The 18024-nt window shown below is 52.2% G+C and overlaps 1 protein-coding gene across 2 annotated transcripts in view; it reads right to left on the bottom strand.

Annotated features, from left to right (window-relative positions):
• The window catches only part of SLC22A23 (solute carrier family 22 member 23), a 157130-nt gene that overhangs the window by 23134 nt on the left and 115972 nt on the right, over window positions 1-18024 (bottom strand). The window lies entirely within an intron of this gene.

Genomic DNA, 18024 nt, shown 5'->3' with positions numbered 1-18024 from the left:
ACAAAGCAGAGCAGACAAGCACCAATATACAGATGTTCTAACTAGAGCCGGAGGCTTCTTTCCTCCTTCCTTTTAGACTCCATAATACAGTAGATATCACTTGTCTGGTATATGCTTCCTACAGACTCCTCAGGTTTATTTACTGTGAAGAGAATGAGGAATTCAGTATCTATACATCCAATATTGAACCTAGTGCCAGAGTGTGGATATAAAAATGGAGCCTAAATATAGAATGGAAGTAGGGGTATGTTTCCATAAATCTGGGGAAAACACCTGACATGAAGAAAAAGTTAATATTTTTTAAACGGGATAAAATAAAATAAAGATTTTAAATGCCAAGATCTTGCCATTTTACCTTGTGAGATCTCAGCAGCCATTCTGGATTGCCTAGGCCTAGATAATCTAAAATGGATACTGCAATTTTCATTTTGAAACCGGAGATGTGGGCACTGGCAGGTAGGAAAAGCAAAGCCAGACTTCAGGGAGGAAGGAAAGAAAACTTGAGCAAAATGGGGGAGATGGGGCTGAAGTAAGGAAAAGAAGCCAGAAAAGGGAAGAAAAGCCTGAAGAGGTGGCAGATGGGGGAACTGAGAAAATTAGGTGGGAGGAATAAAAGCAAGCAGAGAAAGGAGAGAATCTGGAGGGCTGTAAGGAGATGGGAAGGAGGGGAAATCAGGATAGCGCGGGACAGTGGCATAGTGTGGGGGGCAAGAGGGGCGGTCACCCCGGGTGCATAATTTTTAGGGGGCGCTGTGCCAAGGAGAGCCTGCATTCTGTTCATGGAAGGCCACTCATGGTTCCCTGGCTGCCTGCTGCGCCAGCCAGGCAACTGGCTCACTAGGCACTGAGCAGACCATCCTGCGGCCAAGGAGCGCACTGAGCTGTTGGCGGTGCTGTGAGCAGCTGCCACGGAGGGCTGTCTGGGAAGGGGCAGGGAGGCGAGGCTGGATAACAGGAGCACTCGGGGGGGGGCGCACCCTGCGCAATGACATCACTTCCTGGAAGTGACACCATCATGCAATCCCGGGAGCACACACATGCAAAGTGCGTGTGTGTGTGTGGTGCTAGGAGTGCAACCTCCTGCCAGGAGTTGCCCTGGGCGCTTTCAAGCCAAGCTACGCCACTGCATGGGAAGGACCACCTGAGAGAAGGATAAGATTTCTGCACGATATGAATCACTGCAGGTCACCTGCTTGTTTATATCTTCCTTAATCCTATGCATGCAAAGGGCTCAAGCATCATGGCTTTCCTTTCCAGATTCCAGGCTATACATAGAACATCAGGGGCCGTCTTTAGTTCTGGAATGTCATAAACTGGCTATATCATAGGACTCTTCCAAGCTCAGACCCCCTGGATCCCTGTGCACCAGTACAGCATACCTTCTTCCACTTGATGCCAGTATGCATGCCTCCTGAGCTTATCCCCTTCTTACTCTTTTCTCCTTGCCCACATTCCCACAGAATTTGAGGATCAAATGTTGCACCTCTTTTTCAGATAGCTATGTTTTCAGAGGAGCATTTGGAAATAGCTTTATATAGACATTTACATCATTGCTAGTTGAAAGTAATTGCCTCCAAGTGATAATTCATAGAAAAATACTGGTTCTTAAAAAGGTAAGTCAATATGCAACAAACAACTGTTATAGATAAGTGGAGTAGTGTAAGACTGAATTTTGCACAAGTATTATATAGTATTGTATGATAATAACAGAGGTTTGGGGGTGCCTGTGTAAATTCCTCTGTCTCTTGTGCACTGGTGCAGACCACGCACCCACGGCAAGTGGTCCCTGGCTTTCCTCTGAAGCTATTATGTTGCTCTGGTGGCCTGACACCTCCTCCATGCCTGGAAGAAATGCACATGTGGCCGTTTTTTCATCCCGAGATGAAAAAAACAAATTTCAAAGTGCAAATACAAAATGAAGACACGTCCATTTAACCCATTTAATAAACCACTGGAAGTAGTACAATACTCCTGCTGTCCAGGGATAGACATGGCACTAAAGGCAGCAGAACCAGACTAGGTTTCTGGGGAACGGATCGAGTTGCTCCTTGGCACCCTCAAGAAGCAACCCATGGTTTATGTTGGTGCCAGGGTTGCTGAAGAAAGTAGGGAGGTGGCTGGAGTGCTGTTGCAGGAATACCTGGGCTGAGTCTGATGGAGCAAATAGTGGAACTCACTTGAAAACTTATGAGGTGGCAGTACTTGTGGTAAAGAAAGAATATTTCTCTGCTACCTCTGCATCAGCTGAATCACATCAGTTATTTGGTGCCCCCAAATGAGATGTAATTGTAAACCAATTGTGATACTTCTGTATGATTCTTTGCTGATGAAATCTCTCAGATTAGCTCTGACTTGAATGCCAGTTTTGGAACAGATTAGGTAGTAGAGGTGTCTGGAATGCCATCTGATCCTTTTATAGATGACTTCAGCTTGGTATGTTCTTGTTTCTTTGTGTGAGTTTATTAAAGCAGCCTTGGCCAGTGCATGGGCTTTTCAGTTGTAGTGTTACCAGAACTGCTCTTTTATTATAATGGGGAATTAGCTGTAGCAGTCTGTAACTATTAATATTAAGCGAGGATCATAACCTATGTTTACGGAGGTCCCGATCCCAGACACTCTAGTGAAAAAGAGGCAGACAAGGAGTAAGGTCCAAACACGTGTATTGAGTGTAGCGTAAGCCTAGCTTGCACAATCATACAAAGAACATACAAGGTCTAAGAAATACAGAGTAAGAAATACAGAGACGTTCGCATTAGCTGGTTCCCAACGATGATAGGGGGAATACTCACTTATCCTGGAGCGAAGCAGAGACGCAGCAGCGAGGGTGGCCCAATGCCAGCACTGGGACCACAGACGGACAGCAAGGAAGTCTGGATAGGAATGGCCGAGGCACCGAGTGGTCTGGGAGACCAGCTTAAATACCCCAAAACGTACCCTGGGGCTGGTGCTGTACTTGGTGGTTCTCACAGATTAAAACAAAGGGTCTAATGGGCTACTGAATGGCTTGGATGGGCCACTTTGGTAATCAGATTGTGATAAGTGACACCTCAGGAAGAGGGGACAAAAGAGGGAGGGGGAAATCCGAGTGGGCTGAAAGGATGTTCCAGCGGACAGGGCTTGTCCTGATGTCATCAGCTTTGGAATGCGGAGGTTTCTTTGAGATGCATTCTTTAAGTGCTTGGGATGGTCGGCACTTAGTTCCTTCTCCGGGGCGGCTCCTAAGATATGCAGAGCGGGGCGAGGTACTCTCGCTGCGGACGTGGTGTGCCCGCTTCGCCGAAATGGCTTCTCAAAGCAGTCTCTTCCTCTGGGTCTTCTGGGTGCCTGAGAACATGGATGCCGGCTGGGCATAGCTGGGGCTGGATAGCAGGCTGCCCGGTAGCGAGGGCAAGCTCGGGGACCGGCTCGCGGGAGGCTCCAGACGGGAACTGACCAGGGAGCGCCTAGCCAGGCTCGCTGGAGGTTTCCTCGGCAGGCGCCCGGCTGCTAGCAGCGGCTTGGGCCCATATGAGGCAGGCTTCCATGGAGGCAGGGGGAACAACACTTTAAAACACAGTCCAAAGCAGGGAACAGGCACGGTCCATGGCAGATGGCAATGCAGGCACGGGGAACACAGTCCAAACACACACTGGGAATTCCAGATACAGGTCAGGGCAGGGCTGCCCAGAAAGAGAGTCCTTTGTGCAGTTACCCAAACATGGAGTCAGTAAACTACACAGTCTATTGCAGCAGCAAGGTAATTGACACGCAGACAGGAAACTGACACGTGTATCAGAACACACACGTGCAAAGCAATCTTTGTGCAGCAGTGAAACAGCAACGCAGGAAACTTTAACACAGTTCATAGCAGGCTTCAAAGCAGGGGAGGGGGCCTACTTGGCAACAATTCCCCCCCTCGGAGACCCCGGGACGTCAGGCGCGCGGGTCTCCGAACTTGACTTCAAAGGCGAGGTGGTCGGCAATGTCCGGTGGTCGAGCTTCGAGCGAAGAAGGAGTGGGAAGGGAAGGAGGGGGAGGCATCACTCAAAAATTTAGTTTGGAGAACCACCTAACCGAATAAGTGCAATTTAGATCAGCCAATGGGCTGCAGGTCTCTGGGTTCACACCAGGGGGTGTGCTAAGTGCAATCGTCAGAATCATAAAAGCAGGGACAACTAAAAGCAATTCATACAGGGTAAAGTGAAATGTGCAAGCATGGCATAATTCATCAAGGGTAGAGTAATTCATACATGGCTAAAATCATAAATACATATATGTGATTAAAAGCAATAGTTCATGAAGTCAAAAGCAGCAAGAATAAAAGCAAGTGCGTGGAAACAATTCATGAGGGGTAGGCGGCGGAAGGGCTCATGGGGGCAGAAAAATACACTCTGCAATTAAAAACCAAATCAATAGTCAGATTAAAACCAAATTCATAAAGTCTAAAACCAATGTTTAAATACCCAATAAAAAGAGACCGTTCAGGAGGGGTCTCAGTTAAAACCAAATTCATAAAACAATAAATAGGCTAGAATTACCTCGGCGGAGGGAGTCAGGTTAAAAAGGCAATTCCTAGGGTTAAAATCAAATTCATGGGATAAAGTTAATGGGCGCACTTGCAATAGATAGAGGGAGGGACTAGTTCGGGGCTAAATTCATGGGAGTTAAAATTCATAAAAGCAATGGAAAGAAATTCATAAAACCATAGAGTAACAAAGATCACAGACGGCTCAGTCCGCAGTACAGCTGCTGGACTGGGTTGCATATTTACAGGAACAAGCAAACTTAGTCCATGTGTTCCAAAACACACTTCCACCCCCCCTTGCTGTCTGCGTCAATCCGCAGAGCAGGGCCGGTGAGCGGCGAGAAGGGCTTCAGGCACACAGTTCTAGTCCTCATGGAGGTGGCGCTGCTGGCGGTCGTTTGGAGACGGGCCGTGGGCTGGGAGGCAGAGAAATATGTCCCCCCCTAGTCCACAAGAGGGCCTCGGAGCGGTGTCCGGCAGCAAAGCGTCCATGGGGCTGGTTCAGGATCCGTACACGTAATAAAATCCAAGCATAGTTCATAATAACATAAGCAAACAAACAAGGGTTAAAGGAGGGCGCCAAGAACAACCATTAAGGCAGAAGAAGGTCGGGGTTATAGTGATCCAAGCGGTAAGACAGCTGGAGTTGCTGGAGCTGTCGGCGGCTCCAACAGCCCAAATAAAGCAGTGAGGCACATAGTAAAACTTGAAAAGCCAAAATAACAATAATCGGGTGCAAAGCCAAATTGTAAATTCCAGTGGCGGTGGGGCTCCAGCCAAAGAGGGTTTCCCACCACGAGTGCTCACCGGTGGTCTTAATCCGCTGGACAAGATCCAAAATCTCCTTGCCGTTGTGGGACACAACCAAAGCAGTAGTATCCCCGTCCCTCTGGATGCTCTGGAGGGTGCGGTGGAGCTGGGGGTGGGTCAGGAGCTCGTGGATTAGCTCCAGACCGATGCCGAGGGAGATGGGCTTCACATGTCGATAGATGGAGGGTGCCACCAGGATCTCTTCTTGGGTCCAGACCGGTACCGTGTAGGTGAAGTCGCAGGCTGCCACCGAAGACAGGTTGCAAAAGCAGCGGTTGACTCCCGGGATCACGGGCTTGAGCTGGAACGAGTTCAGGACCACAAAGTCGCAGGCCGTTCGCACGCAGGCACATCCTTTCCCAATGTAGACCACAGCGGAGCTGTTCTCCCGGACGACCTCAAAAGAGCACTCATTGAGGGCGTCGACTTGCGGGGCTACACAGGGGTGATGCGGTGCAAAGGCTTGGTCTTGGCAAATGAAGCCGGTCTGGTCTCGATGCTGGCACCCTTGGAGGCTGACGAGCTGCCATCCGGTCGGGGTGAAGCGGGCCCAATGGTCGGGGTGGCGGGCGTAGAGGACTTCGGTGTCGCTGACTTGGAGTCCCAGAGGCACGACTGGATACACATGGAATGACTCGTGCGCACTGGCCGTTAATAAAAATAATTTAAGCTCCTGGGTGGTCGGTGAGAATGAGGAATTTACAAGAGACCACCAGGATTCAAGCTCCAGTTCTATGGGTGACAATTTGGGCATAATCAATCTTTTAATTTCCAGGGGCAAATGCCCGTCCGTGGCTTGCCGAATTAGCCCCATGGCCACAGCCTGGTTTAATTGTTGGGCTTGCATACATGCCATGGCTATTGACACGTTGCGTTCAAAAGACTGTGTCCCTTTGAGCAGCAGAGAAAAATCTCTTTCAATTTGACTCTCCCAGTTAACTAAAATGGAGCTGATCTCGTGTTGCCCATTCGAAATGGAATTTAGGGACTGCACCACCGGTTTACCTAAGTCGGAGATGCTAGTCGTGACATGGGCAAACTTATTAGCGAGAGTCTCAATGTTGACCGAATCCATGATTGCTAGGCCTCCGGCTGCAGGAGCAGTCCAGTCGGCAATGCTTCGTCTGGCACGCGAGAGAGAGGGAGAGGGATCGATCCACAGTTGTAGCCATGCATTCCAACCCTTGCTACCGGCCTCCAGATAGGGAGCGCACTGCGGCAGCCTCTGGGTTACATTTAGTTCAGCTAAGTCTATGCGGATCTCTTTTAAAGACATTTGCGGGCGGACTAGAACTCTCTCTCGAATGTCAGTTTTCAAAACATGGGAGCCCACTATATGCGTGCCGCCTTGGCTTAATTGTTCACTGCTAGCAATCAAAGGGTCAATTTGGATGGTGTGGGTCTCCTGGGTCCGGATCAGCAGGGAGTAATTGCCTGGTTCATGAGTCAAGTTTACAAAGAGCAGCCCAAGCCGGTGAAATTTCTCTACTAGGGGCTTGGTTTGGCATTCGGGCGTCTGTTGAACCAGTATCCAATCGGGTGGGCCATGTTTGGCTAGGTCTTCCTCTTTTACAATCCAGGTCAGGTTCTCCCAGCGTTCTATAGCAAAGGAGAGAACTGCACCTGAAGGGGGCGTGATAGTGACTGATGCAGATTCAGTGGTAGTAGTGCCTAGTAGGATGGTTATTCTAAAGGGGTCTCCTGCCTTCCATACTGCGGCCGACACTAAAATAACTTCACAGTATGGTCCGAAATCCTCAGTGACAAATGGCGAGGTTTCGGAGTTGGCAGGGGTGGTATATTTGTCTACCACCGGGACTGCGGTGGGGGCTGGCCTGATACGGGGGAGAAACATACAAGGAATCGGAGCAAGTGGTGAAACCGTATCAGTAGGCGAGTAACACACTAATTCTTGGGACATGGTTTTCACTCCCACACATAAAATAACAAGCTCTGGGGGTCGGATCCACTGCTCTTCGCAACTGCGGAAGTTAGTGCGATCCGTAGGGGTGGTCATATTGCTTTGCTGCACAACCTTGCAGACCATCATTTCGTTTCCTGCCAGTGTATTAATACATCTCCAGTGGGGGTAGGGCATTAATTTGGACGGGCGTCCCTCTATTAGGGTGCCTGCCAGTACGAGCAAACACAGAGTAGCCAGGTGCCTCATCTCCTGGCCTTCCTTTTCCTTTTTGTGGCGAAAATATCCTGGGGAGACCTGCGGATATAAGTACAGGCTCCCTGAGTTTCTTGCAGCAAAATGAATGAAGTAAAGCAGGGAAAAAGAAGGGTGTTTTTCTGCCAGCACTCTTACTGATTGGGGCTCGAACGAGAAGTCCCGGAGCACTAAGCGAGCCTTCCAGCTTGTTGCTCTGGAGGACTCCTATGCGGAGGCTTCTTCCTATAGCATGTATATTTCAGGGGGGGACGTCTTTACGTCGGGCTAGGGTCGGCTGTGCGTTAGGCGGGATTATGCAAACTCGCCCCAGGGGTCCCTGGGTGCCTAGGCTAGGTGGCCTTCAGGTGCCCCTTGCTCGGTGGCGGGCTACTTTTATTTTGCGGGCTGAGAGCTATCGGTCCGGCTCGGCCTGGCCTTGCCGTTTTAAAAGAAAAAACTAAAGAGCGGTTTCCATTAACTATAAGGGTTGCTGCAGACGGGGGCCCTCGCTTTAATTTTCAAAAATGGGCCTTCGTCATATGTTTGCAGGACAACCAATTTTTGGAGGGAGCTCCCTCGGGAGGCCCCATCTTCTAGTTAAGGAAAAAAAAAATGATACACCGGGCAAAAAGGAAAAATACACTGAGCAAAAGAAAAATGCACTGAGCAAAAAGAAAAATACACGGAGCAAGAAGCATACGGGTGTGGGGTACTTTTGGGTTGCCCTTACTTGGGGTGCCTGGCAGGGCTTCGTTATAACTTCAATATGTCTCCCCCCCTTCTTTTCCCTTATACGGTACGGGCAAGGGAAAAGATTACGTGGGGCGGGCGGCTGCTGGCGGAAAGGGCCGAAGTGGAGCCGAGGGCGCTCGGCGGCGTTTATCGAAAAGCGGCGGAGACGGCCGAGATCTGCCGGCGCCACTGGGTCTGGGTTATTCGGGGGTCATCTTGGCGCGGGGGATCCTGGCTATGTAAATGAGGCACGCTGCCCCTTGTGCGTGGCGAACGCACCCCAATAACACATTCCAGGGGTAACATATTTACAAAATACTGGCGGGTCTTTTACTTTTGCACTAAAGCGTACTGGATGGTGGCGCCGTATAGCAACTCACCATGACGAATATGAGCATTAGTAAAAGAGGGATGTTGGGCTATCTGGGGGTCCTTTTCCAGGGGAGGCACGGCCCTCAAAGCCAAAGCCGACCATCATGCGAAAGCGTGGGTCTGGCAGGTGAGACCCCGAATCTACGTAGATGCGGGATCTTCACCAGCACGGCGGGTGAAATGTTTTCAAATACAGAGATCACCTTTATTGGTGTGTCTCCAATATTGGAAATGCATTCACTCTTGGGCTAAAGCCTCTCCAACCACTTTCACACAGCAACTTTCTTTTGCCTGTGCAATTTTTTTTCCCGAACATGCGGCTTACGATCCAATTAAGAATCACTCTCGGTGGTGGTCCTATTTGGCTTTGATTGCCGTGTCTTCTCCTAAGGGTCCCAACTGTGGGGCCCGCCTAATGAGGTCAAAGAATAGAATTGGAAAAACTTTTAACATTTACACCGATATCTACATATTCTACTATTTCTTTTATTCTAAAGCTACAAAGGTCTGGTCTAAGGGGACACACGGTATCTCTGGCCCAGGGTGGAGGGATATCTGGCGAATCACTGGGCAGAGGGGGGCTGGACTGGTGGAGGTTCCCCCAGGGTCGTACACAGGAGGGGCGGTTTGCAGCGGCTTCCCTTTCCATTCTTTTAACTGAGAGGCATGAAAGTATTTTAGCCACGTTCCTCCTGTCCTTCTCTGGATGGCTACCTGATAGACAGCTGGGGAGACTCTTTTTGTGATAGGGACTGGGCCTTGCCACTTGGCTGCTAGTGAGTGCGCCTTTTGCGAAAACTTCCTGTACAGAACGAGCTGTCCTTCTTCCCACTGCCTGGGGTTCCTGACCCATCCCAATTTGCGGTCCATATCCTTCTGAGCTGTGCCCAACTTCTGGGCCACTTGCATGTGGACGGCGTGTATGGATGAGAGCAGGTCCTGGACCCAAGCATCATTAATCACTACAGGCTGCATGTCGGAAGGGAGCTGCGTATCTAGCCAGAAGGCTTCCGGGAGTTGCATTCTTCGCCCTGTCATTACCATATGGGGTGTGAGCCCGTGAACTGCGGTAGTGCCTCTAATGGCCATTAGGATTATGGGGAGTTTTTCATCCCAGTCTCTCCCGGAGGAGCGAACCATCTTGCGGAGAGCCTCCTTGAGGGTCCGGTTGGTTCTTTCTATGGCGCCTGAAGCTTGAGGGTGGCCGGCTATGTGGAACCGTTGCTGGATGCCTAGCGCCTTGCAAAGCTCCTGGGTGACTTCTCCGATGAAGTGTGAGCCTAAATCAGAGTCCATGACCCTCACAATGCCCCATCGCGAAAAGACATTGTTGAACAATAGTTTGGCTGTGGTGGCTGCATTGTTGCGCTTGCACGGAAACGCTTCGACCCATTTGCTAAAGGGGTCTATGACAGTGAGGCAGTAGCGATTGCCACGAGCAGTGGGGGGAAGGGGGCCGATAAAGTCAATCTGTATGCGAGCCCAGGGTCCATCAATTCTCTGATGCCGGAGGGGAGCTCTAGGTCCGGTGGGGTCTGCATTAACCATAGCGCAGGACAGACAGTTGTCTACCCATTGCGCTACTTCGGTGCGCATGCCAGGCCACCAACCAACCTCTTTTACCCTTTCCAGAGTCAGATCCTTGCCTCGGTGTCCCTGCTCGTGGACAAACTGAATTAAGTCAGCCCTAACTTCCAATGGTACTACCCAATGGCGTTCGCCGGCTGCATCTACTGCCCAAACTATGCCTTCCTCTTCTCTGATCATGAGTCTTCCTGTCTGATCCCTTCCTGCGGTTAGGAGGTCAGTTATTTCTGGGTCAGATAGCTGCAGTTGTGCTAGGTCTAGTGTTCCTGCGGTTCCCTGAGCTTGGCTGCGGGCTTGTGCCCGAGTGGTGACAGGGCGGAGGGGACAATCGGTGGCTAGTTCCGGTGGGGGAGCACTTTCAGTGGCGGCTGCCTTGGCTGCAAGGTCTGCCTGGTCATTCCAATAAGCGGTCTCTGAGTTCGTCTTCTGGTGTCCCTTGACATGGGTCACCTGCGTTGGGCCTGAGCGAGACTGGAGGAGTGCTGCTACTTGCTGCCATAGGTGGGCTACGGGTTTCCCATCGCTAGCTCTCCACCCCTGATTCTGCCATACCGGGAGCCAGACCGTGGCGGCTTTGGCCGTCCAATCCGAGTCTGTGTAAATGGCAAGTGGGCTTTCTGGGGGCTCAAACTCAAGCACCGCCAGAAGCGCTTGCACCTCAGCCGCTTGGCTGGAATGGGGACGGGCTGGACCTTTGAGGGTATGGGCGTCGCTCACTCGCACGGCGCCGTAGCCTGTCCGGGGGGAGCCTCCAACGTGGAAGGAGGAGCCGTCACAGAACCAGCATGTGAAGCCGTTCTGTCGGGCTTCCTCTAGCGGGACTCCCCAAGTGACTGGCCAGACAACCTGCGGTGGCGGGTCCAGGGGGCACTCGTGCTCGGTCCCGGTTACCAATAGGCCATAGGGGGCTGGAGGCTCGGTGGTCTCCTTTTTAAATTCCACTCCGCGGTTGACTAGGGCCAGGGTCCACTGCGCTATGCGAGCGTTTGAAACTTGTCCGTCCTGTATCTTTCCCGACAGGATATATTTGAGGGGCGTGTGAGTGGTTTGCACTATTGTACGTGAACCTCCTATGATAAATTCCCAATGGGTCAGACTCCAAACTAGAGCAAGGCAAGTCTTTTCGCATGGGCTAAACTTAGTTTCTACTGCGGTTAGGTTGCGAGAGGCATAGGCTACTACTCTAGCGGTTCCTGCTTGCTGCTGGGTGAGCGTGGCTCCTATGCTCTTGTCTGATACTGCTAACTGGATAAAGAAGGGCTGGGTAACATCTGGATGGGCTAGGGCCGGGGCTGCGGCTAGACTGCGCTTTAGCTCGGCTAAGGCTGTCTGTTGCTCCGGTCCCCACTCCCAGGGAGTGTTCTTCTTGAGGAGAGCATAAAGGGGGCGAGCTTTGTCTGCAAAGGACTCGATGAAGTCTCGGGAGAAGTTAAAAGTTCCTAGAAGGGCTCTGAGGGAGGGGACATCGGTGGGTGCAGGCAGCTTGGAAATGACCTCCATTCGCTGGGCGTCCGGGGTGCGACCCTCGGGTCCCAGGGTCAGACCCAGGTACTTGACGCTGGTCTGAACCAATTGGGCCTTTTCCCTGCTAGCCTTGAACCCAGTCTCGCGGAGGAGTTCCAGGACTTCCCTGGTGATTTGGCGGGCTAATTCTTCCGTGGGGGCGTGGACTAAAATGTCATCCACGTAGCTCAGTACGTGGGGCCTCGAGGAGGGTTGGAGGCGTTCCCACATCTGAACTACATGAGCATGACAAATGCTGGGGCTGGAGTGGAATCCCTGGGGGGTCCGCTTGAATGCGTATTGCTGGCCGCGGAAAGTGAACGCGAACTTGTACCAGCAAGACTCATGCAACCGGATGGAGTGGAAAGCATTGGCCAGGTCTATGACCGAGTAGAACCGGGACCCAGCGGCAATGGCCGTTAGGATCTCATTATACTTGGCCACAACCGGGGCAACTGGAGGGGTGGTGGCATTCAGGGCACGGAAGTCGACCGTCATTCTCCAGGTCACTCCATCTGCTTTCAGAACTGGCCACAATGGGGCGTTGCAGATGGACTGCATCGGGAGTATGACGTCCCACTCAAGGAGTCCTTCTATAGTCTTGGCTATCCCTGCCTCAGCTTCTGCTGGGTACTTGTACTGTCTTTGGGGAGGGGGGTCCTTTCCTTCAATCAGGACGCAGGCGCCCTTCACTATCCCACACTCGGCCTTGTCTGTCACCCACACTTCGGGAAAGTCCTGAGCCCAGGGGTCTCCTGTGATGGGGGCGAGAGGAAGGGGGGCCTTGAGGGCTGCGCATCGATGGACCGCATTAACAAAGTCTGGGCCTCCCGGGATGCGCCACAGGAGCCCGTTCGCTAAGTCAATGGTCAGTCCCTCGGCACGGAAGAATGGCATGCCCAAAAGTCCATCGTCTTCTCCCCGGTTTGCGCACGCCGAAATCCGGGTGGCCAGGTTCCCAACGGAGAGGGGGATATCCTGCCAGACCGGGGATTCCTGCGTGCCGCCCCCAAAACCGGCGAGCTGCATGGTAGTGGGGGTCTGGGTGCCCTTTGTGACTAAGGTGGGCCGGAGTATATTAAGTGAAGCTCCGGTATCTATGAGGAGGGTGGCAGGCTTCTTCTTTTCCCCGGGAGTCCCGATCCCTGCCTTCACTGTCGGTCTCCCCCATGTGTCCGGCTTTAGTTTGGCAACTATGCCCACGGAGGGAGACTGGGACTCGGGGCAACCCTATTCTGATCCTGCACCCTGATCGGTGGAAGCGGCGCTTCCTCTAAAGGGGTTGTTGGGGCTCGGGCGTTCCCGAACCGCAGCTATCGGGGGATTCGAGAAGGGAGGGTCCGGTGGCAAAGGGGGCGCCGACGGAGGTACTGGGGGCTGCTGCTGGTCTTCCCATTCCATGATCGCCTTCATTAGAACGGACGTGGGCTTTCCGTCGAAGAGCTCCATGTTCGCTCCAATGTTTTTGAGGCGCATCCATAGTTCCCAACGGAGGGAGTCCCTGGACTGGGGCGTGCTGCCGCGGTCCCGGTAGCCCTCGTGGTCGCCCTGCGATGCTCCCCAAGCATTAGACTGATCTGGAGGCGGGTAGACCTGATGGTGGTACGGGTGCGATGCTCGCGAGTGAGAAGGGGCTATGGGTGCATCCTGTAGTCGGGGCTCGTGGGGTCCCGGCTGGGAGGAGGAACTGTAACTCGGGGTAGGCGCAAAGGAAACTCCCGGACGGTAGTCCCTCGGTCCTCTTCCCCGGTTAAAGCTACTGCTCCTTCCCCTCAGGATTCCTCCCCTTGCCTCCGGATACGGGCTGCGTCCCTGTGGTCGGTACTGAGAGTGGGGGCCATGATTGGCATAGGTAACTGCACTAATCGGCTCGCTTTCCTTTCTACGCGAGGCCGGGGACTTCACATGGCGGATGGCGCCGGTCTCTCGCAACAGGCCAGCAATGCTCCTGATGCGGGATTCCAGCTCTCCCCATGTAATGCTCCCGGGCTCGACTCCTGCTAGGGCTAGGCGAGTGGTGCTGTTGAGTCCATCTATGACTGCCCTCCTGAATTCTAAGTCGTCGAAGTCCGGCATGTCGCTCAAATCTAAATCTACCTCGTCTGCTAGTTCGGCTAGGAGCTGTTTCCTGGCTAAATATGCCTCTGGATCCTCTCCGGGTTTTTGAGACTCTGCAATATACAGGGCTTTTAAACTCTTGGTGGGCCACAGGAAGGCGCACAACTCTTTCATGGCACCATACTGACTGCGAGTGGCTAGTCTCCTGTTAGAAATGTATGCATTAAGAGAGGTGACTATTTCGGGGCTGGCACAATGGCGAGCCAGCTGAGCTACATCGGAGCCACTGGCGGAGGGTTGGGACATGGTCACGTGAGCAAACCATTGTATAGCTGAGTCTCGGTTCAGGGGTCCCATTCGATCCGCTATGGCTTGGAGCTCATCGGGCCTCCAATTGCGGGTCTCTTTAACTATTCGGTCTGTCTTCCTGCCATCCTCGTCTGTGGAGACAATTTCTTTGGTAGCTATCGGATGGAGGGGCTGTGGAGCTTCCTCGGGCTGGGGCGAAGGAGGTGACCAGTGGTCGGTACTACCTTCGGGGAGGGCCAAGAGGGCTGCGGGATGCACGGCGGAAATTACGGCCTGCTGCATTCCCAGGTGCTGTTTTAGGGCCTCTAGCTCCCTCTTACAAGCGGAGTGGTCTGCTGCGGCTATCTTTGCAACTTTCTGCTCTGCCATGAACTGGGCAGCATGGGTTAATTTTGCAATCTTCTCCTGTCCTTCAATTACTGCGTGCTCAGCCATATCGGCACGAGCGGCGGCTACTTCAGCCTTGTGCTGGGCGTCCTGGAGGGCGGCGGCTAGTCCCTGCTTTTCCAGCATGAAGTTAACGCGTTCGGAACGCCACTCGGCTGCTTTTTCCTCATGTTCCTTCTTTTCTCTCCTTAACTGCTCTATCTCCTGTTCCTGCTCTTCTTGAGCTATCTGTAGCTTATTAATTAGGGACACGCTGTCCTGTAGGGCGGTGAAAAGTGCCCAAGCTCCGTATCTATCTTTCTTACTGGACCTAGGTTTCTCCTTTTCACAAAAATCTTGGAAGGCGCTTCTGACTATCTGGAGCGGGTCGGGTCCCTTGAAGGAACCGGCTTCCCAAGGGCAATCTCCCTTCTTAACTAGCCACTTCTCCAGGCGGGGCACGGTGGGGGCTGCCCGGTACATTTTTCTTCGTTTTTAGTTTAAGGCTGATCTCGGGGGAGGTTAAAGAGTGGATCAGCGACAACAGGGGTGGGGCGATTAAAGCTGCTCAAGGGTTTTAACAACTTCTTCCTCTCTATGTCCCTTTTGGGAGGTTTATCCTTCCCTCAGGTCCTCAAGGGTTTTTACCAGGGGGTTTTAAGGTCCTACTTTTAGGGTTAAAGGGTATTTTTAAGGGTTCTACACTCGGTTCTTCTCCACCAGGGGAGAAGGGAAAATTCCTATTCCCGTTTCAAGCTTGCCTACAAGCCACGGGACCAGGAAAAGTTTACTGGCTCAGAAGGTGCTCTCAAGCTCTCTAAGCCCAAGAACCAAAAACGCTCAGTGCTTCCAAGCCTCTGCTCAGAAGCCAAAGCTCAGGGGTCTCCCAAGCCTGTACTCGGAAAACCAAAGCTCAGGGGTCTCCCAAGCCTATGCGCTCAGAAAACCAAAAAGTGTTCCCAAGCCTCTGCCCGGAGACTGCAACTAAGGGGGTCTCCCGAGCCTACGTGCTCAGGCAACCAGAAATGCTCCCAAGCCTCTGCTCAGAAGCTGCAAATGCTCTCAAGCTCTCTGCCCAAGAACTGTACTCAAAGTGTCCCCAGGCCTCGTGCTCAGAGACAAACGGTTAAACTGTCTCCAAGCCTCGACCAAAAGACCAAAAGCACTCAAGGACTGCCTCTGCAAGTCCCCAAGCAAAAGTGCCCAGGAGTAAAACTACAATACTCCCAAGCGGAAAAAGCGCTCAAGAGTTCTACCAACTCTCCAGCGAAAGTGTGCCCAAGAGTCCCACTGACTCCCAAGCGGAAAAGCGCCCACGAGTCTGACTTAAAACTCGCAAGCGGAAAGGCGCCCAAGAGTCTACCTTAAAACTCTTAAGCACGGTGCGGCCGGCTGCCGCGGGGCTTCAGGAACCTGGCTTTAGATTCCCAAAGCTAAACTAAAACGGGCGGACTATCGATCCCTTCACGTTTCCTCCGGAGCGGGGATTGAAGCCTAAGTGCTGGCAGGAACGGGGTTTGGACGGACTTAGGAGAGACGGGGGAGGGCGGAAGAGAATTTTATATGTGCTGCTTCAGGAAGTATATATGCGTATATATCTAGAGCCTACTTCTGGGATCCCACCCACATAGACGCGTTTAGGCGGCCCGGAAGGTGGCCAGGAACTTCACCAGTTCAGAGGTCCTCACCCACAGTACACCGGTTATAACGGCTGGAGGGCCTCGCGGCGCACCACAAAAGGCAAGTAGTCCAAAGCTGGCTGAAGGAGGAAATGGGGAAAAGCCAACCCACAAGATAGAAATGCTCGCTAGAGCCACACACACTCACACTTTTAATTCCCTGAGCTAAATTGCGCTCTTTACACTGAGGTCTGGAAAATTTTCCTCTAAGTCAGTTCGCCGAAAACACGCGTGTCGACTCACGTGTATTCACACGAACTGGGTTATGCCCGCATTCTCCACCAGTAAACTGTTACCAGAACTGCTCTTTTATTATAATGGGGAATTAGCTGTAGCAGTCTGTAACTATTAATATTAAGCGAGGATCATAACCTATGTTTACGGAGGTCCCGATCCCAGACACTCTAGTGAAAAAGAGGCAGACAAGGAGTAAGGTCCAAACACGTGTATTGAGTGTAGCGTAAGCCTAGCTTGCACAATCATACAAAGAACATACAAGGTCTAAGAAATACAGAGTAAGAAATACAGAGACGTTCGCATTAGCTGGTTCCCAACGATGATAGGGGGAATACTCACTTATCCTGGAGCGAAGCAGAGACGCAGCAGCGAGGGTGGCCCAATGCCAGCACTGGGACCACAGACGGACAGCAAGGAAGTCTGGATAGGAATGGCCGAGGCACCGAGTGGTCTGGGAGACCAGCTTAAATACCCCAAAACGTACCCTGGGGCTGGTGCTGTACTTGGTGGTTCTCACAGATTAAAACAAAGGGTCTAATGGGCTACTGAATGGCTTGGATGGGCCACTTTGGTAATCAGATTGTGATAAGTGACACCTCAGGAAGAGGGGACAAAAGAGGGAGGGGGAAATCCGAGTGGGCTGAAAGGATGTTCCAGCGGACAGGGCTTGTCCTGATGTCATCAGCTTTGGAATGCGGAGGTTTCTTTGAGATGCATTCTTTAAGTGCTTGGGATGGTCGGCACTTAGTTCCTTCTCCGGGGCGGCTCCTAAGATATGCAGAGCGGGGCGAGGTACTCTCGCTGCGGACGTGGTGTGCCCGCTTCGCCGAAATGGCTTCTCAAAGCAGTCTCTTCCTCTGGGTCTTCTGGGTGCCTGAGAACATGGATGCCGGCTGGGCATAGCTGGGGCTGGATAGCAGGCTGCCCGGTAGCGAGGGCAAGCTCGGGGACCGGCTCGCGGGAGGCTCCAGACGGGAACTGACCAGGGAGCGCCTAGCCAGGCTCGCTGGAGGTTTCCTCGGCAGGCGCCCGGCTGCTAGCAGCGGCTTGGGCCCATATGAGGCAGGCTTCCATGGAGGCAGGGGGAACAACACTTTAAAACACAGTCCAAAGCAGGGAACAGGCACGGTCCATGGCAGATGGCAATGCAGGCACGGGGAACACAGTCCAAACACACACTGGGAATTCCAGATACAGGTCAGGGCAGGGCTGCCCAGAAAGAGAGTCCTTTGTGCAGTTACCCAAACATGGAGTCAGTAAACTACACAGTCTATTGCAGCAGCAAGGTAATTGACACGCAGACAGGAAACTGACACGTGTATCAGAACACACACGTGCAAAGCAATCTTTGTGCAGCAGTGAAACAGCAACGCAGGAAACTTTAACACAGTTCATAGCAGGCTTCAAAGCAGGGGAGGGGGCCTACTTGGCAACAGTAGCACCTACATTGTGGAATGGCCAACCTAATTCAGTTGTGGGGGCATCCATTCTGATGTATAGGTCTTTAACAGATAACTGGAAAATGGTACTGGGGTAACATTTAGTTGTGTGGCCAGCTACCCCTCTGTCTTAAAAATTTCCATTGTAATCTACTTTGAGTTCTGATGGGAGAAGGGCAGATTAACAATTAAATAAATATATAAACCCGATAGGCAGCTCAGTTTATCTTCCCCGAACGCAGTGAAACAGGAAAATAAAACTTTTGTCTT

This window comes from Eublepharis macularius, chromosome 7, assembly GCF_028583425.1.
Source record: "Eublepharis macularius isolate TG4126 chromosome 7, MPM_Emac_v1.0, whole genome shotgun sequence".
Taxonomy (NCBI): domain Eukaryota; kingdom Metazoa; phylum Chordata; class Lepidosauria; order Squamata; family Eublepharidae; genus Eublepharis; species Eublepharis macularius.
The sequence above is the reverse complement of the archived record's forward strand: the minus strand, read 5'-3'. Positions and strand labels throughout refer to the sequence as shown.